Source organism: Falco peregrinus, chromosome 14, assembly GCF_023634155.1.
Source record: "Falco peregrinus isolate bFalPer1 chromosome 14, bFalPer1.pri, whole genome shotgun sequence".
NCBI classification, from domain to species: Eukaryota; Metazoa; Chordata; class Aves; order Falconiformes; family Falconidae; genus Falco; species Falco peregrinus.
The window spans coordinates 765,399-788,545 of NC_073734.1; the positions used below are offsets into that span (position 1 = coordinate 765,399).

Consider the following 23,147-nt stretch of genomic DNA (forward strand, 5'->3'; position numbering starts at 1 on the left):
AGCTGAAAGTATTGCCTCGTTTGCAGGATGTGGGTCAAACTTGAGGGGAAGGGAATGGTGGTCTTTGCATAGAATGGTGTCTAGCTGTGTACAGCAAGTCCACATGAAGAAAAACGATGTGGAACAGGAGGAAGCAGGAGGGGGTAGGATCTGTGATTTTTTACTTATTGTCCGGATGTAAAATAATTTTAGGGTAGAGCTGGGTTTGAGGCCACTGGTCTTTCAAGTCCCAGAAAAAAAAAGAGGTGGGGACATCCATCTGTTCCTTGGTCCAGTTAGCCAGAAAGGGAGGGGAAACGATTTCTCGTCCAAAGTAGTGCTTAGTAAATGCTGTACATACTCACCTTTGACTTTTGTCGGTGCTTGAGACCCACTTTCTGGGGGTGTTTTCTTTCCCTTTCTTGCACACCCACTTTTTGAGAGACAGATGGGGAGGTTGTCAGCAGGCTGGTGATAGAAGAAGGATGGCCCATGGACCTGTTAAGCCACGCTGCCTGCAGGATAAGGATGCTTGAGAGGAACTGCCATTAGGATAGCCTGAAGTGGCCAAGCTGTCACATCTGTTGTATTTCTATTTGAGCTAATTGCTCATGCGACTTTAATGGTTTCATGCTTTTATTTCTGCTGCTACAGCTTTTCATGCCTGTAGGGAGCCTAGAGTTTGGGTGTTAGTAAGTGAAAAAAATAAGGCCCTCATTCTCCATGGAGAAAGGCTCTTGGGCATGGTAATTTCATGCCTGGAAGGAGTCATATTTGCTGGATAAGTTTTGTAACCTAACCAAATTAGCTTTGAGAAACCATAGTTGTTAATCAGAGTGTTGAACTCTATGGTCCCTTAGTTAAAAACATCACCAAGCTCCTTGCACAAAGGATGGGCGTTTGGTTTGCAAAGTAGGAGAGCAGTCTGATTTTGATGCTTGGGGCAGCAGCGATCCCTGGGTGTAAGGTTGTTCATAATAGTCTGAGCACTTAGTAGGGTCAGGCACAAAGTCACATCGGGTCAGCTGTTTTTGCAAAATGAAGCAGTGAAGTGACATTGTTCCCACCAAAAAACTTTTAAAGAGTAATAAAGGACAGTTTGGGTATTAATAGAGATTTGGATAATAATTCCAGCAAATAGTTCCAAAATACATGGAAGAGGGGGAGAAGATGAGAAGTGGCAGCAGTCTTTGACGTGTGTTTGTGGCTTGTGGGACTGCGCCCACAGCAAAAGGCTGTTTTGGAGTGTTTGTTCTGGGCTTTTACTTCTATCAGTCTTAACTCTGCCACTGAAATATGGTCTAGTTATGAAACAGGGTGGGGATGCCGGCTGCTCTCCAGTTATGAAGGAGCCACAGCCCGGAGACACAGCTGTCTCCTTTGGGTCTGCCATGGAAGGGGATGCTGGGTTTTCCAAGTCCCGTTGCTGTTCCTTGCAGGTCAACTGAGGCATGGCCACTGGAAAGCCCCGCTGGTTCACGGGGTCCTCCAGGATGGCTGGTAGATTCCCGAGCCAAGTGGTAGTGCCTCGTAAGCCGAAGCTAGCCAGAGGGACAGAGAAGCCTGCAACTGTAAGTACCTGCTGCGGCCAGGTAGGAGCTGTGTAAGGCTGGAAACTGCCCCCGCGTCCTTCCTCTACCTGCCCCTCCTGTTGTCTGGCAGCACTGTGAAGCTGGACACCACCTCCCCGTCTCTCTGCTGCCATGCTTCTGTCGGAGGTGGTGACCATGGTGCGGTAGGGGATGGACTGTGTGCTGCTTCAGGGGAGGTCCAGAGTTGTGTCTGGATGTGCCACTGGAGCCATTTAAATGAACGTGCCGGGCATTGCACCGGAATAGCTGAAGCGTGAGCGTGTGCTTCTCTCCGCCCCCTTTGTGTGGGCAGTAACGTTTTGTCACCTCGGGATGCTTGCCAGCGCTGCTCTGACCATACCTGCCCTCCAGGCAGCTGGGCACGTGGTGGGCTGCTCAAACTCTGCTTGAAGGTTTCGAGAGGTATGGCTGGTCCCAGATGGAACAGGTTCCAAAACAGTTGTTCTGTCCCGTATCCCGTGTGGAGCACAGATCCAGCGCTGCAGACAGCAGCGGAGTCAGGGCAATTCCTCCTCCCCATCCTCAGACAGCCCTTTGCTGACCAGAGCTCACTTGGCTGAAGATGACCTGGTGCTGAAGCTCTGTCGAGGAGATACCTTTGCATACTTCTGTGGAGGGGTCTCGGAGGCCCAAACAGAGAAAACAAGTGCTAATTCAAAAGAGATAACTAAAACTTGGAGCCATTCCTCTCCACCTCAGTCTTGGCACAACACTGATTTTCTGCTTTCCTGACTCACCCAGCAGTGACATCTCCACATGTGTGGTGGTTGTGAGCGTTGTGCAAGGGTGGAGTTAAGGGATTTCTGGTAACTCCTCCCAACCTTTTTCAAAGGTCACTGGCTCACTCCGGCCAAACTGGAAAGGAAACAAATGCCCGAAGAGCAAAACCCCCAACACGTCACATCAAATCACGAAGGAGAAGCTAACGGGACAAAGCTACTTGTTTGGAGCATGTGTATTGCACTCTCTATCATTAATTTACTAATGGTAAATATTTCAACAGGTAGTTATGGGACTTCCAGGACTATCCTAGCGGCTATGATCACAAATTATTCATCGGTGGCTCTTGAAGAAGAAAAGCCTTTCTGAATAAAGGCAGTTCTGTAGCTCTTGCTGGTGTTTTGCATTTCAGCTGACTCCCTCTGCCCTCCTGAAGGAGATGTCTCTTACCACCAAGCAGAGGCTGGCCAGCACTCGGGAGATGCGTCGACCCCAGATTATCCAGATTCTAGACATGAGCGAAGCCTCCCATCGTAAGGTAGCCTTTTCTTGCCCTTTTCCTTGCTGTTTGATGTGACGTTTGAAGAGAGCGCGTGCTTGTGACAGGCTTGCCTCCAGCTTATCTAAATGCCTTGGTGACTAAGTCCTGTTGTTGTTTCAGACTGCTGCCGGTGTGGAGTTCCTTCTGCTGGGGGAAAGGTAAAACATTTTTCCCCAGTGAGATGTTGAAGTCCTGACCTGCGCTAAGCCCATATAAACAACCTCTGTTGAAGTTGGTGGCTTTTGCTGGAGATGAGCTACTGCGGCTAAAGCATGATACTGGGGGAAGGCTGGGGCGGGCCACAAGGATGCAAGCTTGCAATTTCCCACCTTCCTGCTGAAATAGCCAGCCCTTGGTTTGGTGTAGTCTCTGTCGAACACTTGGGGTCATAGGATGCCCTCAGTGGTGGCAGCGTTGGCCTTTGAGGGCTGAGGGCCTACGGTAACTACTCAAGGTGTAGCTAAAGCAATTGCATGAATGCTTTGGGTTGGAACAACGAGTGGGACCCGTACAGGGTGTTAGATTTTTCAGGCTGCCAGGTACACAGGGGAATGGCCCTGGGCAGAGGGGAGTGGGTGTGCTTTATCTGGATCAATGTTTATTTACACGTGTGTTTAAAGCTGCTTTTCTTACAGATCTGCTTAGTATAACACACGTTCCAAAGGGGTAGATGACTGAGGTAGGCTGTTGAGTGGAAAACTGCCAGCGAGAGACCTGTAGCAAATTGGTTAAGGATTGCCCTAGACAGCGCGTGAGGTTGGGAACGCCTCGGACGAGCGCACACAGAACTGGCCGTGTGCTGTGGCCGCTGGCTTCAGCACGACCCTGACTCCTGTGGAGAAGCAGGAGACGTGCCTGTGTCTTGTGAGTGTGAAGAGTTCAGCTGGAAGGGGGGAGGCAGAGCAGGGAGGAGTTTTCTCAAAGTAACGCCTCGGCGCTGTAAGCATTTGCTGTTTCTGTATGTTTTCAGACCTGCTTCTGTAGTGGTATTAAAGAAAATGGCAATAATAGAATATAATGAAGCATCCATTTAAAGCTCGTGGGAAAAGGAGATGCCAAGTCCAGCTTTACTCAGATTGCCCAGTGATGCTGGGAAAGTACCTGGAACTTACCACCTCATCTGTCGCTTTCTTAACGGCGGTGTTCCTTTCTGGCCTGTCTTCTCTTCTTCCTGGTTTCTGGGCTGTGTGTCAAAAAAGAGATTTGAGGATGTGTTGGGCTCGGTCTCTGTGTCTCAAAGTAAAGATGATCCCCAAGTTGTTTCCCATGGGGTCTCCTGTAAATTCTTGGCTTTCCCTTGCTCCACGAGTGCTTACAGCTCTTGCAGTGAGTGCTCTGGAGCTGTGTGACCGTGTTAGCCCAGGGCTCTGCCGGAGGTAAGTGCTGCCTTGCCTGTTGGAGAAGGCGACCTGGAGAAACACCTGCCAAAAGAGCTGCTCGCTTGAGCCTGCTCTAGTGTGGCCCAGAAACTTTTGATCTGCTCAGAACACAGGTGGGTGAGCTTCTGTTCCCCTAGCGTGAGCTGGGCAGGCGTGCTCACCAAGGGACTGTCCTTCGCTGGAGGCCAGTGTTGTATTCTCTCACCGATGAGTCTTTCTCCCCGCGGCTGAAACTCTCTGCTCTCTTTTGCATCTCCAGTTCTCGGCAGTTGCCCTGGAACAGAGCTTGTTCCGGCCTTTCCCATCAGAGGTGGTATTTCAGAGCTACGTCCCCGATGAGGTCTATGAAGTGCCACTGATTCTGAGGAACGTGGACAAGGTAAGTGCTGGGATGTGGAAGTTTAACCCTGTGCTGGAACTGGAGAGCAGTGTCATCCGTGCGGTGCACAGCACAGCCAGTCGCCTGCTGCAGCACAGCGCATCCAGAATAAAACGTCTCACCGCCTTTATTTTGCAAGACGGTGGAAATCTTGCCATGCTGAGGTTTCTCCCCCTGGTTTTGGCTGTGTGTTGGTGGTACCTAGCTGAAAGGAGCTTTTCTGGTCAGCACCTTTCCCCGTGGAAGCCCTGCACGGGTGGGAATGTTGGGGGCTGTACAGTTCTTCCCTGCCCTCGTGCTTTCCCTCGAGTGTGCACCGCGTCCTGGTGGCTCCGTGGTTAATCTCAGTTTCCACAGGGCACCTCTGCCTCTGGGTGAGCTGCACAGAGAGCTGAACGGGCTGTCAGAGCTCGGGGTGGGGTCTTCTCCACTTTATGCTGGAGTAAGTTATAATTAGTGGTAACAGCGCTTCAGGAAAGGTGTTTTGAAACAGCAGTGGAAGCAGGCTGATTTAGCAGCAGCAGCGGGAGGCCTTTAGGTGCCCCTTCAGGCTCCTGCTAAGCTTAATTGGGTTCTGCTCAGGTTTTCCTGAGACAACGTGATGCTCTGCTTCCCCTTTGGAGAGCCACGGCCTGTTTGGAGTAAAGTGCCCTCAAAGGTCTCCACCTTTACTTGAAAAAAACGATCATTTTGAGACTTCCCAAGAAAGTTGAGAATGGAAAAGTTGAAAAATGTCAGCAGTTTTGTTCCACTGTCAGGAGGGAAATTGGGACCTTTTGAACTTCAGCTGGGGAAACGTTTGCTGGAATGAGGCATGTGCCAAGGGCAAGCTGGTGGGAAAAGGCAGGAGGGAGGAAAGGAGCTGAGCTCGGTGTTCTCTCCCTGCGCACTTTCATACACGCAGGGGTTTCTCTTGATACGTAGCAGTAAGTGCACGGGCAGTAGAGACAGGTCAGAAAGAGGGGTGTAATTAAGGATACTCTTCTGTAATGAAGAGGAAGGGGTATGCGTGAGGGCAGGGTGGGATGGGAAGATGGAAGTGTGCACAAGAGACGGTGAATTCGCCTCCTTTCCAAATTTCCCTGTTGGGGAGGGCAAACAGGTGGACAACAAAAAAAAGCTGTCGAGGCATACTGCAGGTGGAAGAACAGCAAGTCCAAGTATCTCCTGAGATAACAGGTTGTGACAGGGATGTGGGTGAAAATGGAAGACCCTTTGGCAAGGAAGGATGCGGGTGTGCTCCCTCAGTTATTCCGGGAGAGTACTGCACCATTCCTGGTCTGGCATTTAACTTGGGAACATTGATAAGATGCAGCATGTGTGCCTGCACCCGGGGGATGCCACTGGTGTGATCTGCGCTGAATTTTGGGCAGTCTTTGCTGTAGGTATCCTCGTCCCTGATTAAAATGTGCCTCAGTCCTCACTTTCTCTCTTCCTACTCTCTGCTTCATTCCCACTGAGTCTTTGGCTTCACCTGCTCCATTATCCATGCAGCACTTCAAAATGTTTATCTTTGCCAAGTACCAGCCAACAGGCAAACAGTTAATTTGCTCTATTCATGCTTCCTCAAGTGGAAAAGATCATCTGCATTAACATTTCTGCCATTCCCAGTAAATGATAATAAACTTGTACTGTGTAAAGCTGCACCTTGGGATTTACGTGCCCTGTGAAGGGGGAGGCAATGTGTGAACTGTGGTTTTTTTCCCAAAACAGTGTAGTTTTGAAGCTAGTTAGAGCTCAACCACTGGAGAGCATGGGTGTAAAAGTAAGATAAGCTCCAGGAAAATCTTTGGTATGTTTTAAATACAGAAAGACAGAGAGGATAATCCTGCGAGGGTGTTACATTCTAAATTGGTTGGCTTTTGGCGATGTCCTGGAGAAAAGCAACGTTGTGCTCCGTCTCAAGTTTTTCGTGCCAGTTTCCCACATTCCCCTGAATCATACTGAGTTACACTGCATGGTAGCCTGAAGTTGTCTGCCCCATAAAAATCCAGCTGACAGCAAAATGTATTCCGCATAGAGGCTCTGTAATCATGCAACTACAGAAGTGCTGTACTATATACTTCCTGCTCTTACCTGTGTTGTAAAATTGCTTTTCTATTTTCAGGCTGTTCCTCAGCACCCTCAGATGTTCTGGGTGGCTTTTGCTGAAGGTCTGAGCCACACGTGCTCCCCTTCTAAGGGACATGGTGACCAAAATGCCTGTCTGCACTGTGAAGTTGGCTCCTGGAACTCGCCGCCCCAGGACATTGCTGGGTTCCAAGGGCGTTTGGAGAGTTCAGGACTGCCTTGGCCACGGGTTACCAGGCTTGGGTGGGTGGCGCAGAGTGAGCCTCCATTTTTTCCAAGCCTCATGTGGGGTTGTTGTTGATCCGTGAAGCTGCCCACCAGTCCAAATCACCTGCTTCAGACTTTGAGATTTGGCGCTCAGGGGTTGCTCTCTATGTGCTAGGGAAATGCCTGTGTGCTGTCTGTGTGCTGGTGGTGCCCCAGAGGGCAGAACCGTGCAGCAGGGTGCCTGCAGGGACTGCTGGGGGTGGGCAGGGGTCCCCAGGGATCTGGCTTGCCTGCGCTGGCAGCTGCCTGGCTACAGTCACAGGCAGCAGGAGCCTCCGGAGAGCAGAGGTTGGCTTTTAATAATGAAACCACCGCCAGGCAGTGCCAGTCATGTATCTCGGGGCAGAAAATGCCTTTGAGGCCCCTAGTTGATAGGCACAGCCTGGGGGGTCGCCTGGCTTTCCATCACTTGGCCAGGTTGCTGGCTCTCATCCTCTGCATCAGCCTTTCCTTGTAGCATATTGTGCTTCTCCCTTGCTTCTTTCCAGCTCCCTTTGGTTTTCCCCAGCCATCTCTCTGTTTCTGGGGTTGTCTCTTTGTCTTCCTGTGTTTCCTCCTTTTGCTCTTCATTTGCTGCTTTTATTCCCAGTAAGGCCACAGTATCTGTGGTCCCCTCTTGCTGGTCTGCCTACATGACTGTAGCACCGCAGCTTGACTGCCCCGCTCAAACCCAGCACGTTAAAGTGAATTTCTTCCTTCCGCCAGGATTAACACGTACTGTTTGGCGTTCAGATAATACATGCCCCTTCTAGGGGCATGTCTGCCTGGATGTGTACGGGCAGAAGCCAGCAGATTCTCTGGGCTTATTGAATACACGGGTGACTTGATTCAGATATTATACCGCCGTGCTGCTGGTGTCTTCCCTGCTTGGCCCTTCCTTCATCGCCCTGCTGCCTCTGGCCTCGAGCTGTTTTGCCCAGGCAGAAGGGATTAATGTTCACTCTTATGTGTTACGTGTATGTACCTCCAGAGCTAAAAGTGCTTTGTGAAGGTGGTATCACCAGGCCTCTTCTCCCCCTGTTTCCACAAGCTGCAAGATCATACTTTCCTCTCTTTTCTGCAGGTTCCTGGGCTGGTGAAGGTCATCTTGGAGAGCTCACCTTATTTCAAGCTGATCAGCCACCATGCTGTGTGCCGCAAGGTACTGCCTGGCATGCTTGCGACTTTCCGCATCGTTTTCTCCCCTGATGAGAACAAGGTGAGACTGGAGGTCCCGAGAGGTGTGTGCCTTCAGTGGGAGGTGAACCTGCGGGGCTGGGTTCAGAACAGGGCATCTGCTGTGGGTTTTGAGGCACTGTCCTGGTTTCGGTGGCATTGCACTGGATCTGCAGCTGGGGGAAACTTTTCCTGTGGTGAAGATGATGCTGTCATAGGCTGGAGGCTCTTCTATGCTTCAGACTGTGATTATCCTTTGGTGCTGGAACGTTTAATGCCATGTCTGTTGGCTTCAGGGATAAGAGTGCACTGTGTGGTGGGGTGGCCTCTCATGGTGTTGGTTTCTAGTATCTGACTATTGCTGCATAATTACAGGTTTGCTCTGATAATTATAAATACAAAAGCCTGTTTGCATAAATACAAACCTGTTGTTTGGAGGACCCAAAGCTGAGCCTGATCAGAGTGAGGACCACCACCTTTGAAAACTGGAGTTGCTTCTTGAATGCATATCGTGTTGGCCGCAGTAGTGAGACGGCGGAACGTTCTGTCTGAAGCCGGCACTTTTCTTGCACACCGGTCATAGCCCATGCCGTGCTGCGAGGTTTGCTCTAGGCTGTGGTCAGGCAGCCTGCAGCTGGTCACATCCTGGCTGGCAGCACCATGCGATGCCACCGCAGCAGGGACTGACGAGCTGTGCGTTCCCTCCCTGTGCTTTCCTGGGCGTTTTCAGGGGAAGGCGCACGTGGGACAGTAGGGAAATGGCAGGGAGGGGTGCTGATAAGGTGTTTAGCCATCGCACCTCTCTACTCGATGTTAGGGGCTTAATTATGATGGAAAACGCTAGGGGAATGGCTAGATCCAGAGAGCTTTCCCCTTTCCCGTCTGGCAACCAGTTCCCTGCCTCACCCTGGGCTGGAGCGAAGGTGATGCTTTTTCATACCCTCTGTGTTCCAGCCTTGCCGCTGTGCTGCCCCTGAGGATACTTGCCCACCTGTGCTCCAGCTGTGATTCTAGGGGAGAAGATGCGCTGTGCTCGTGGCAGGGAGCCAGCCTGGCCCAGACACGCTGAGCTCCAGATGTCTTTAACCAGCAGGAGGCTGGTGTGCTGCAGAGGACTGAGGCATCTGGAGCGCACACAGGAGTGAAGGGGCAGGTAGCATCTGCAGGCAGAGTGTTAGCCTGGAGCCTTTGGGCAGTCACGCTGGTGTGGCTGTGCCTGCGTGCATGGGGCTGTGGTTGCTGTGTCAGCTGGCACCTATTCCCTGCCCCGTGTGCCATGCTTTTGCTCGGAGGTTGGAACATCGGTGCTGTGGCCCTGGCAAGTCTGGCACTGTGCCGTGATGTGAAGGGGCGGCGGTGTTACCTGGAGGCTTGTTAACGCAAAAGGGTTTAGTACCTGGCATGGAAGGGAGGAAGCCCTGCAGGGGAACACAGACAGACAGGCTGACTCTTTACACCAGCACTCTGCTGCCTCTTGGCACAGTTCTTTGCGTGACTTTGTGGGTGATGCAAGGTGAGGGGGTCGCTCTGAGCCAGCTGGTGTTTCTGCGCCAGGCCAGAGGTGCAGGCTCTCTTTGGGCACAGCTGTTCTCTCATCTTCCGTTTGCTGCTTAGACTTAGTTGAACACCCTGTCCTATCCTCAAACAGCATGGCTGTAGCAAACTAGAGAGGAAATGCCCTGTGGTGCCTGGCTCCCCATGCTTGTGAAATGATCTCTTGCTTTGCGGAGGGACTGAGAAATTGTTTTACGTCATTCGTATGGAAGGTTAAAATGATGTTGGCTTAGGGCAGTTCTCCATACTGCCCAAGTGACATAAGAGCTTAATCCCACCGAGGTAGGCTTTGCAGGGGACACTGCTTCCTTTAAAATGTGATTGACTAGTATTCATGAGCATTCATTTTTGGGATGGAAGTAAATCGGTTCCCATGAAGGGCAAAGAGCTGCTCTTCAACTACAGAGAAGCAGCAGAGCAACACATGAACATCACCCCAAATAGAAGTAGGGTGAGGTAACTCCCAGGAACACTCATGTCCAGTACTTTGTCCCTTGTCTTGCCCTTGAACTGGTGAGTGTGTGGCATTAGGGAGCTGTGCCAGCGAGGTCCTCTGCACAGCTCGAGCGACACCCTGGCGGTTTCTGCCGACCTGGGTTTTGTGCTCCTTGCAGGGCATTGGGAGAGGGATGTGGGCTGCTTGGTGAGGAGCACATGGGGACTCTACAGCAGAACCAGAATGTTGTATAAATCGAACTTTTTGTCTCGTACTTGATGGAGTGTGAGTCAGGAAAGTGCCGGAGTGCTGTCGCTCAGCTAGAAATGCATCAGTAGCATGGTCAGGATGTGCAGAGCACCTTGAAAAGCCCTTAGCCAAGAGGCAGGCTTTGGGAGATGGTTCTGTAAAGCCACCTGTGTTGGGCTTGCAGTTGCTTGCCTGCAGAGTATCTGTGTGTTAGTTGTGGAAGGCTCAGGAGTGCTGCCTTTGAATAACTCCTACATCTCTGATACTGCATGATCCACAGGGACTGTGGGTAACCCAGTGAAGTGGGGTCTGGGTCTTCCTGATGAGGAGCCGGTTTGTGTCATTCTCTTGCTTTGAATCTGTTCTTCCCTGGAGTAAGTCTGACTTCAGTGAAGTCACTCCTGATTGAAAGGAGTAAAATTGTGCCTCAGCCCTAAGTAATAGGGCCATGTGAGTTGTTAGTGGCTGAAATGCCACGTAGCCCTTTCTTGGAAAATGAGCAGTTTCCTACTGTCTCGCAGTCATTTGGGAATGTGCCACGTGGTCAGACTGTCAGAAAAGGAATAGCTGACGCGCCTCTTGGTTTATTGGCACTTGCGTTATAAATGAACTGCTAATTTTTCTGCTGGGCAACATTTCCAGTTTGTTACTCTTGCTGCTTCTGATTTGCACGTTTCTGTTTTATGGCTCCATTGTACAGCGTGGGTGTTCTCGTGCCAGCCCCTGTTCCCATGTGTTCTTGCGTTATGGTCTGACGGCCTCTGCTGAACTGGAAACCATTGTGGCACTGACCGGCAGATAAACAACAGACAGAAATACTTCCATTTGTGCGTCCTTCAGGCTTATTAGTAGTTTATTGTAAAGGAAGAAGGAAGCAAGAAGCACATAAAAACATAGCAGAGCTTATTCTGTGTTGTCCTCTTGCTCTTTTCACTGTAGCAGTGCACTGTTTTCAGGCAGTGCAAGTTCAGTCTGTGAGGTTTGTGAAATTCATTGCTGATGCTCAGTGGAGACTGAATTAATGCACATTGATTACTCTGAAATATGACAGGACGGTGAGTTATTGCATGACTGAAATGAAGTCCTTTAAAATTCAGCCCAGCCCTGCTAGATGTTTTGTTGTGCACAGAAGCTATTCCAAGAATACTTTTAAGATGACTCTTGTGAGGAGGAAAGGGGCAGAAGACCAAGGCAAATGGCGCGGCGCCACAGGAACCTGAAGCCAAGTGACTCATTTCAAAGACTCCTGCGAACCGGCGGCTGAGGGGGGCAGGCGCAGGGGCACCCCCTCTGCTGCGAACGGATCTTCATCCTCTGGTCTCTCCTCTGTTGTCACGGCCCTTATTTTCCAGCCTTTTTTTATATCAGGGTTTCAGCGGGAGCTTTCCCTGCTTGGCTTGCTGTGTTACCTCATGCTACAAGGATCTTTTCTTTGCAGGTTGGCTGCTGCAAGGAATTCAGTGAAGCATTTGGGATAGGTTATGCAGGGAAACTGACATCTGAGTTTGGGGTTCTGGGCAGTTAGGCTTGATATTGCTGCGACAGTAATTACTGTTAGCCTGAGTTTACAAAGAGCCTGAAACAACACCCAAGACGAGCAGCTGCTTCAGTCTCAGTGGGTGCCAGTTCAGACGCCAGTGGTGATACCTGGAAGGCCAGAGCTTGTAATTTACTGCTTGTCACAGGGGAGCACGAGAAGGGGAGCCATCGTACAACTGTCTGTATCTTCCGTGAAACTGAGAGGGGAGTTGTATGCAGGATGAAGTCGTGTTTTCATGAAAACCTATAGCCTGAAGCTGTGTCTAAACACAGCAAACTTTAAAGCATAGATGGGATGCAACCCCTCTGTCATCCAGGCACGTTTATTTAGAAACCTGGTCTTAAACAGTCTGCTAAGGGTTTGCAGTTGCGAAGCAGAACAACATTTTGAACTGGTCTCAACTGTGCCCCTAGGCTGCAAGCAAGTGCGTAGCAGGGTTAGTGCCCTGGTAACACGAGGCAGTGCTGAAGTAGAGACTTTGCAACCTGTTGCCCCCAAGGGAGGGCAATTCAGCTTTCAAAAGCTTAAGGGACCATGGGTTCACAGTGGCACAAACAGCCAGCTTCTGCCTAGCACCCCTCCTGCCTTGGGTTTCCCCCTGTTTGGGCTGGCGCTGCATTCAGCCTGGTGCAAGGTCCCACGTTGGTGGGGTGGTAGAGCGTGGCTGAAGGGTCAGCCCGCTCTGAAGTGCTGAGTCAAGCCTTGCACGGGATGCCATGTCCCACGGTGTCCCTGGAGAGGGGGCTTGGAGCATAATGTGCATCTGCATGAATGGCGAGAGGCATCTTTCTCTCTCAAGGTCGTGGTTGTCTCTGTGAAACCAAATCCTTGTTGCTTTAGCCTTGCCCTCAGGTCCCTGGAGAAATCCCTTGTGCATTGCTGTGCAGGTGGTCCCAGCGCCCCTCACCAGCAACGGAGCTGGGAAGGCTGCCTGTGCTTGCTTTTGGGGGGGATTTATTTCTTGGGCTCTTAATTGCATTGCTGTTGATCCATTTGCTCCTTAGCAATGACAACACCTTGACAATTACTTCCTTTTACTTGCTCCAAGTAGCTCCAGTTGTTGAAGTTCCTTTTTTCTTTATCCTCCTGCTGATCTGAACTTGCATCCTCCTCTGCCTACCTGGCACCTGGAAGAGGGAGCTAAGTAAATATGGCATGCCAAGACTTAATAAGGCAGGTAGCTTTCAATTGGCTTTGCAATGCCTTTGTTACAGTAGTGTGGCCAAAAGAACAACAACAACAAAAGCAAATAACATTCTTCATTTGCTAATGAGTTTCTGAGGATCGAAACAGTGCAGGACGTGAAGTAGCCAGATAATAGGTGCTTTAAATTCATATGGGCTGCCCATAGCTTTTATTTTAGAGGGCTTAGGCTGCAAGATTGAGTACAAAATTGCTAACTCAGAACGACTTGCTGAAGATGAAACGCTTTCCTGAAATGCGGTATTAAATCATGCAGGTTGCTTGCTGCAGTTCCCTTCCTAGTATTTTACCTTCCAAATAGGAAAAGCAAAAGCCCTTCTGCAGTTTCTAGGGTGAATATTTGAGATGTCTAGAAAAGGAGATTATTCTTTTTGTCTTGGATGGGGCAGCATCTGTATTGACAAGCTTAAACCCCAGCTGAGCAGGTGGTAGGCGAGGTGCTGGGTGGTGGGTGAGGCGCTGGCTGTCAGCGCTTGCGTTAGAGCAATAGGTGCGTGTCTGTGCCTGGGCTGGCTGCCTTAGGGCCCTTCCAGGAGGGGATGGGGACAGGAGCAGGAAATCCCAGCTGTGGCGGAGGCTGGATCGGTTCTGCTGAAGGGAGTTTGCTGCTGTATGCAATTCCTAAATCATTAAAATCCTAAAGCGCTTGCTGCTTCAACAGTGATAAAAATATCAAATTAATTAAAAGCACTGAGGAAAAAATCAGGGCAGCCAGTGAGTGACGAGAAGCAGAGTTTTTATCAGCTCATCCATAAGAGCGCTGCTGGGGGTAATGGCTCCTGGCCCTATGGCAGCAGATTTACCACTGATTTCAGTGGGGGCAAGGTGATAGTTCCAGCGCAGCGATGCCACGCCATACATCTGGAGACTGCTCTGCTCATCTCTACAGTAACATGGTTTTGGTAATTTGATTTGCCTTCCTGCTGCTAAACGCCAGACAGCCGGGGCGCGGGGGGGATTGCCTGGCTCTGTTCTGCAGAAGGCAGTGGCTGGGACTGCACAGCCGGCTTTGCTCTGGTGGGGTGTCTGAGTGTCCCCCGTGTGCAGCTCCCGATGCCGCCTGCCTGGGGTGGGTGTGCTAACCAGGCACGCCGTCACTTACTCCTCTAGAACAGACCTTACAGAGGGGTGTGATTACGGCATCAGCCAGAGCTGTCTCCTGTGCCCCCTGAGGCTGGGTGAGATGTAAAGGGAAACGGAGTTCAGACACAGGAAGAACTAACACCCTTTAATTCTAGCGCAGAGGTGGCATAGGCTGCTGAGGGCAGGGGTGCAACTGTTAGCGCTTTTAGGTACTTGTGAAACCTCTCGCAAAAACAGTTTGGGTCTGGAGCTGAGCCAGCTCTGGTGTGGGGAGATGGATCAGGTGGCTTTTGAAGGGTGCGTGTCCCCAGCCTTGGCCCTATAACGCTGTGAGAAGGGGCAGGAAATACAGCCGTACCCTGCACTGCCCTGACGCTGCCGCAATTACCGTGTCCAGCTTGTGAAGTATTTCACCGAAGACTGACCATTGACTATGCATGTGGTGAAGTCCTTTTGAAAGTGTACCTGAGCATCCCCTGCCAAGCTTCAACGAGGTCGCCGCGTTGCTGGCACTGGAGTTAGTGCTGTGGCACAGCTGGGTTCTCAGTGGTGCTTCCAATAGTCTGCAGTGGCGATCGAAGCAGGTTGCGTTAGTGCTGTGATCCCTTGCATGAAGAGACTGTTCTGGTGTCTCGGAATCAAAGCATCAGATAATTGTGGTGCTGCCAGCTTGCTGCAAAAGCAGGTGAATCAATGGGGTTGTTTCTCCTTTGCAAGTTAACGACCCTGTGCAAGTCATGCTACTGGAATGAAAGCTCATGAAGGTAAAAAGTACTGTTGCGTTACTGAATGATACTGCTACAGCCATAGAAAACAGCAGTTTTCCTTCTGCCGTGGGGAAAGTACTAAAAGCATTGTGCTGAGATTGTTTCTTTCCCCGCAGGATTATTTCCACGAGCTCATCTGCGTCACAGAAAGGGGAGAAGTTTGTTGTGCCTCTCCGAGCTATAGGTGCCCGAGCTATCCTGGCCTTCCCCGACCAGGTGAACTTCTCAGCCTGTCCAGTCAAGTACAGCACCCAGAAAACACTGCTGGTTCGCAACATCGGTAACGGGGCGGCCCGCTACTGCATCAGCCCTCAGAGGTAGGGAGCTCATCTCTTTTTGTGCAAAACACTGTTGTGTGATAATACAGTTGGTAAACAGCGACAAAAAGGAGCCAGAGCGTGTGAGCTGCTGTACTGCTGCCGTGGCTGGAAATGGGCAGGGCACGTGGGGTTTGCTGTTGATTATAGTGTTTGAAGCATGGCGCAGCCTCTGCTAAAACTCTGCAAGCTGCAGAGTGGAGTTTTATAGTGCAACGGTGTCTTCAGTGCACAGTCGTGCAAGACTGATTCTGTTAGATTGAACGAGCAAATGTAGGAAGGCAGCTGGACTGCCCTCGGGCTGTGTAAGATCCTGCGTGGCAGACGACAGCTCTAGGAGCTCAGTTCCTGAAGACCAAAGGCAGTGTTAAGAAATGGGCAAGCTCTGAGCTGGTGGAAGAGACATTTAAGAATTTATCATCAGCTTTACCAGCAGTTTGTCTATAGTAGCAAGTGCAATCAGAGATGATAGATCAAAGCAACTGGTATTGAGACCCTGACAAAAACCCTGTGGGGTCCAGAACCTGGTTTTCCAGTAGGTTTGATCTGGTCCCTGGGATCCACTATTCTTCATTAGAATGAGCTCTTAAGTGGAGATGAACTGGCAGCGGCTTCAAACCTGCACTTTAGCCCCAAAGCAGAATGCCGATGGGCGCACAGGCAAAAGGTGCAGCAAATGCCTGGCGCGTGGGTTGGGAGCCTTTTCTAGAGCTTTGTCTCTCTCAGATCTCCTGGAAAGTGCTCTAGCATGCTGTAGTAGCTACCAGCAACCCCCTTGATCTTCAGTACCTTCTGAAGTGGTTATGTGGCCCTATTGACCCAATATACCCATTCCCTGGGAGGCCACAAGCACGTGGCATTTCGGCAGTCTCCTGGTCAAGCGCCTGATGTGTGCTGTGTCGTGGACAGCCTGTACTGTTCCTCTTGGTCTGAGAAGACAGTCACTGGTTTTCCAGTTTGCTGAACTGGAGAGGGTAATGCGTTTTGGAAACTGCACCTGCAAGGAAACCACTTCAGCTGGCTGGTAGTTAGCTCCGTGTTGCTTGGTCCCAGAGGTTTTGGTGTAGGAGCTGAGGTCCAGAATGCAGCAAAGACGTGCCGTCTGCCTTAGTGCACCTGAGTTGCTTCGGTTTCTTCCCCAGGAAAACAGGGGTCAAGAGAAGGCTCTTTGCTCTTTCTCCTGGGAAATGCGAAGGTCCAAGAGGCTTCTACCAAAGCCTGGCAAGGCTGTTGAAGCAGGCTTCCAGGATGCTGTTCAAGCAGGCTGCTTCTTTTCACTGTGGAAATACATAGGCAGGAACTTGTAAATCCCTGTACAGCTTCCCTCTGGGATTTCCAGATCTACTTGTCACCACCAAAACAAGTACCCAGTCGTGTGTAGCATCTCTTGGCAATGTCCTTGCCAACTGTTCTATCGCGTGATACGGCGTACGTTGAATCCTGCTTGATCTGGATTTTATGCTGAACTTCACCAATTGAATGTTTCAGTCCTGACTTGCAACAAAGGGATGGGAAGCGTTACGAAAGCTTTATTTCAAACTACACAAGAAAGTACAATTCTGAATAACTGGATTGCGTGTGCGCAGAGATCAAAAGCTGGTAAGATTTCCCATGTCAGCCAAAGGCATCAGTCATCTCTTCCATTTCGTTATGAACTTTTGAAAGCCAGTCTGAAATTTCAAACTGATGATCTTTGAATATAAGCAGCGTTTTATTCTAATTAGGTCGCCCCCACTTTCATTCAGATTTCTTTTTTAAATACTCTGAGGTTCCTGTCTTTCTGCTCTTTTATTTTTTTTTGCTTTAAGTGTTCAGCGAAATGTCATAATGAATTCCTCATTGGGAACTTTCTTAAAGGTTGAGTTCCTCTAATGCCTGTCTGTCTACCATCTGCCTATATATATGCACAGATGTATAAGAAATAATATGAGAAATTTGGGGAACACGTGAAATGGAATTGGGCTGCTGGAGAAGATAAAATCCTAGAATAACTTTGGAAGAGACCTCTGGAGATCATGTGAGCAAACACAGTGCTCAAAGCAAGACCAGTGTCTAAGTTTGATCAGGTGTGCACTCAACACGAAAAGTAAGACCAAGTGATACCAGCCTTCGTCTTTCCTTCTCAAGGCTGTGCAAAGCCTTGAGATCCCAGCATCTCCCTGTATGTGCTGTGCTCCAGCCCCTAAGCTCCTCTTCTGTAGAAAGGCTTTCGTGCCCACCAGCCTGCACTGCCAGGGATTCTTCCATCCCAAATACAGGTTTTTGCATTTTCCATCCCTCGGCTGCATGCGGTTCTGCTGTGTCCCCTGAATAGCAGCCCAGCCCTCCAGTATCTCGACTGTACTCCCCCAAGCTTGTATCCTCCACTCAAAATCCGAGTGCTCCCCACTCTTGACCAGGTCACCACGTCCCCTTGCAGCCTGGGAGCAGAACAACCACGTTCTCCCTGTGCGATGAGGCCATGGTGTGCCAGGAGTGGTTTCTCCAGCCAGTGCTGGGGACTGCGCTGGGTGACAGTGGGTTCCCTGCTGCTTGTGCTGTGAGAAGTTGCTCAGGTGCCTGCCCCGAGGTCCCGGGTGAGCTCAGTGGCTCCAGCAGCCCCAGCAGAAAAGAACTGGCCTCCCAGCTGGCATGACAAGTTGGCTGGAGAGTCTCACCAATACACTGCTCCACAGGCGAGTAGGTCATTAGCTGTTAATTGTCTTTGAACAACTCTACTTACAGAGGCTTTCGCGGGAGAGACCGTTTTCCTCCTCATGTCAGGGGATTAATTTCCCTGCGTTAGAGGCTGTGACCAAGGCTGCATCATTATTAACGACAGGGGAAGTTTTTAGTTTAATGTCATTGCATTCTTTTGAATGACTCCCGTAATGATTGTTCAGCATCACAAACACTTAAACCTGTGCTTTGGACATTAATGCGTGATGTTTCCTGTCCTGGAGAGCTTAATGTGTAGATACGAGACGCAGTATTTAAGAGTTATGGCATAGGTGGTAGGAGTGCCAGCCTTACAGACTTACATTCAGGACTGTTTTAGTCTCTTCCTATTTAGTGGAGAACTGAAGCAGCTTTAGTGTGTGCTTAACTTTTGCTGAGTATGGATGTAGTGTTGTGTTAAAGCCAACATCAATATCACATAATAGTTTTGTGTGCCGCTATGTGTAAGCATGCGTGCACGTGAGAGGGGGAGGAGGCTTAGTGGAGTAGAAGGGAAAGAGAGATCAAAGTTTGTGGACCATCAGCTGGCCTCTGTGTCCTTCATTCTCTCTCTGCACAACTGAGACTTCTTAGTTGCTGCAACTTCTGTCTTCTGGCCTGGGCGAATTCAGGCTCTTGCCCCTTTGCAAGGCAGCCGCAGGCGCCACAGTTTCCTAGTCCAATGCGCTGCTCGTATCACTTCTCTCTGCCTCCTTTCTCAAAATTCCCTTGGCATCAAGTGTAACCTACCAGCTTTCACCTTCAGTGCATTTTTCAGCCCATCTCCAATGCTAACCTTTCCTCTCGGTCAGTACTGCGAGCTCTGCTCTTGCAGCGGGTCACTTCATAAGGACATTCCTTGCCTCTTACAACTTTATCTAAGGACTTGTGTGGTGTATTTTACTCCACGGCAGAGCTCTCAAATGAATCCACGGGGCCAATTCAGCATCCTTCTGCTGTTGCTTGTTCAGAACTCTCCCTTGCCGTGGTATCTACCAGAAAACATGGACACGTTTTGACTCCTCTTTCGTAAAGGGTGTGTGTGTGTGTGTGTGTGGGAACCCTGACACCAAAGCACTCCCCATTATGCAGCTTGGCTCTGTGCCTGTCCTCCCCCTGCATGTCCATACCCAGCTGTTCACTGCATAGTGTAGTAATAAAAAAAAATAACAATAGTATAAATATAAAAAGTCTTTTCCTGCCGTTCTCATTGTTAAGGCTGGTTAGTGAGTTTCTTCTCCACGGCATTCACGGAGATAAATGTCATTCCAGTACATTTCAGTTGAAAATGGTGCCTGGAAGCAGATCTCAGTGCAGCACTGCCTTTTCCTGACGTTACACTGTGCTGTGCTGTGCTATGGGTTAGAGAGGATCTGTCTGAGAAGGTCCATTTAGGAATGTCCCATCAAGCTCTGGAAGCTCAGGAAATGATCCTACATGGCACAGTGCCAGGAGCCGCCTTGCATCCCTCCCTGCAGTACCCATTATACTACATGGAGGTGTGGGGCTGGAGAGTTACCATGGGATGTACAGGGATGTGACAACAGAGCCTACGTGCAGGGAAAGAGGGAAAGAGAGAGCTTGTGAGATGCTGGCTCTGTGCAGGATTTTTTCAGTATGGAGATGGAGTCTTGGATGCTTTGACCTAACAGACTGTGTTTACTGGAGTGGTTACAGTGCTCGACTTTGGCTTTTATACCATTACCAAAAAATTACGTATGCCAAGATTAAGTGATCTTTGGGGTTTTTTTCCTGCAATAGGTCTTAGTTGACAGAGGGGGCAATTCAATCACCAGTAATTTTACTGTCGGTCTTGGGGTTGGAGGCAGCTTTTAATGAAATCAATTCTCAAACTCAGATGATTTTATAATGCAAATTAAGGCACCAGAGGAGTAAAGGGGTTTTGGTTGTAGAAGAGAAACATACCACGGGACGAAGTATGTTGCAGCCTCGTTGCACGCTGCACTGACTAAACGTATGGTTCCAGGAGGAAAGGCAGCGCGGTAGTCGGGAAAGCCTGAGCCACAGAACTGTCAGCGTTGTTCACTTGTCAGTTGGTTGCTAAATTGTCAGGAGTATTTTGCCCGTGGTATCCTCATGGGATTTAACTTTTGCCCAGCTTGGGGAGCTGATGCCTGGTGAAAGCAAGCAAGATGTAAACGCCAAGACAGATCACAATGAAATTGCTTACTAATCTGGTGTTGTTCCCTTTCTGAAGGGCAATTACGGGCAAGATCTCAGCAGGTTCTGCTGGGAAGGTCTCCCTCAGATTGGTGCGGCTAGATGAGTTTATACAAGCTGGGGATTGCAAGGCACCGTTGGGAGATCTGGACCTGTGAAAGTTTAGATGTTGTACATCAAAGCAAACGTACAAATGGACGTAGTTGAAAAGCATGTCAGAAGAAGAGCTATTAATAAACCTCCAAACCTTATCTTTCCTGTTTTGTCAGGAGCAGTAGTTATTCATTACAAGGGTAGATCTAACAGGACAAGAATTACCGTAAAGAACAGCTCACAATTAATGGCTAAAAGGCCAAAGTTTAGCCTGCCAGCTTCATCTGTTGGCAGTGGTTTTCATGTGGCTATTAGTGTGTCAGGGACGTTTCCTTAGCATCTCTTATCTGTAGGCTGCAGGGAACAGCTTAGTGATGTGGACTGAAGTTCAGAGTTCAGGTGAAGCACGGACCTTACATCCCTCTGGGTCTTGGAGAAGCAGGTCTACGTGAGGGATACCAAGCTCCTGCTACATCAGGAACCAAGTTGTCCTGTGGGTACAGCGTGGGGTGGGAGGCAGGAGGTGCGGTGTCTGACTTGTGCTCTGTTTCTCAGTCCTGAGAATGAGTCCTGACCTCGGTGGGATCCTCTTCTCTGGTAATTTGAAGATGTGAAGGTATCTACTTTCTCAGGCATCCCCTGAAGTCATCCTCAGGAGTGTCATTCCCATCCCAGCTATCTGAGGGCAGGGGTATGCAGACATGGGGATGGAGTAGGAAGGGCATGGGATGGGAGGTAGTGCTGAAGTGTGGCCCTTAACCGGCAGCTTTTCTGTTCTGGCAATGTTTCTGGTAAAAACAACAAACTAAAAGAGGTGGGGGGGAATTTTTCTGTGCCTTTCCCACAGCAGGCAGTGATCCCCGCCAAGCACCAGCAGAGCCCTGCCCAGTATAACCAGGCACAACCCCCAGCACAGGTGCAGGGCCATGTAGAGCAGCCCGGTTCTGAGGCTGGCGGCGCCTTGGCTTTCCTCCTCCCTCTCAAAAGCCTCAGGTCCAGCACGTGAACATTGCGGGCCCAATGCTTCCCCATTAGTCACTGGCGATGTTCTTGCTAGTCGTGATGGGAGCAGGTCAGGCCCCCAATTGCATCAGTGTCTCCTTAATGAGCAGGAACTCCAGCAGTTTCATCAGCTGTCACTGCTTCCATGAGCGAAGCGAAGCTTGCGCATGGCTCCATTTTTTCTCATTATTTCTGTGGGCTGCACTCCCCAATCACTGTAAAACTCTGCAGAAAATATTTTTAAGGTGACAAATTGACCACCAGCAAAGCACTAAATCCAATAACTTTTGCTTTCTAAGTGAGGCTGTACAAGAGCCACAAAGCCCAGCTGCTGTTATGCAGAAACACGTTGCATCTGACTTTTCCCTGAGCATTAAAGGACTGAATTATGTGTCTGTCAGCTGAGAGCTGTTTACCTGGCGACAAATCATAATTGCTCTTGTTAAATCTAAAGTACACCGGCACATTTTCATACTATTTCCCACACATTGCACAGAATTTCTCTAGTAGGCCAAGCAAACAGTTACCAAGCCTGGATTACAACCCAGAGCCCCAGACTGCATTGCTTGTGAATACGCAGAAAACCTCCTGTTGAAGGTGCCTTGATATGCTCCTGCTAGCGGTGCTTCATTTAGCTAGAGATTTAATTGTTCAGGCTGTAAATGGGATACTCCTTTTGTGTCTTGTTTTCTTGTTTCTGTATCACTCTAACCTGCCTTTGCACTCGTACAGATTTTTCTTTGCTTAGAACAGCTTTCATTGAAATGCTGATAAAATGTGCCCTTTCTGAGGCAAAACCAGGATGCTTTCAAGGTAAAAAAAAAAAAAAAAAAGAAAGATAGATTAATTCTGCCATTAAAGTCTAATTATTCTCCGGTCATTCAAGAATAAACTTCTGTTCTCCCTGTCTGATTTCCAGGCTGTAATCTCACTGGGGCAGGTATTGCCTTGACATTTGCATCTCTTGAGGTTTATAGGTGGCAGGAAAAGACGGATTCCTGAGGAACTCAGTGTCAAGTTGTGCATGCAAATAACTCTTGCCATCTCCGTGCCCTTCAAAAACCCTCCTCCGATCGTATCGCTAGCAGTCAGACTCTTGAGCCTTGCTGCAGAAAACTGGATGCAGGGTATGGGGGAGACGAGGTCATTTTATCGCTTAGGATCTTCTGAGGGCTGGAGCTCTTCAGGAGTTGGGTCGGTGGCTCAGTTCCTGGCCCTGTATGTTCTCTTTTTCTGCTGCTGACTGTGGTTTCTTGGCCCCTTGCTAATACAGGTGAGCTGGAGTGAGCTGGACGGCAGAAGGAACGTAGTCCCCAAAGGTCCCACAATAATCCTGATGTGCCTCTCCGTGTTGCAGCCCTTTCTCTGTTGATCCCTCTGCTGGGACTCTTGGGATTGGCGATGCCATGCAAGTAACGGTGGACTTCCACCCAGAGAAGACTGGTGATTATTCCAGGCCCCTGACAGTTCACTATGACACAGGTAAGGTCTGGGCACTGCATGGTGCCCAGTCTCTGCGTCCTTCAAAACAGAGACCTTTCAAAGCAGAAAAATGTTAAGCTTGCTTTGCAGACTACTTCTAAAACCTTTTCTTTCAAAACCTCTGTATGTTTCGGTGCTTAAGTGAGCAGGTAAGGGGCAAAGGCTGCGTGTGCCCTCGTTCTGTGTGGCTGTGTGCCGGTCTCTCCCTGGGGGATGCTGGTGTCGGCTGGGTGCTCTCCACCCAGCACCCCCCATGACTGCCATCTGCCATCATTCCCTGTTGTCCCGGTCACCTTAATTGCCTCTCCAGGTGTATCTCCCCTGTCCCGGCTTTGCCTCAAAGAAAAGTGACAAATAGTTGGTGTTTAGGGGGCTTTTAAAGTGCATCCCCTCAAGCAGGAATGAGGTTTTTTGGAATCGGGTTTTGCTGGGAGTTGCTGAGTCGGAGGCGGGAGGAACCT

At 49.8% G+C, this 23,147-nt stretch overlaps 1 pseudogene; it reads left to right on the forward strand.

Annotated features, from left to right (window-relative positions):
• The first annotated feature begins 1,430 nt into the window (after nt 1–1,430).
• LOC129785683 (hydrocephalus-inducing protein homolog) overlaps nt 1,431–23,147 on the forward strand; it is a 67,210-nt pseudogene continuing 45,493 nt past the window's right edge.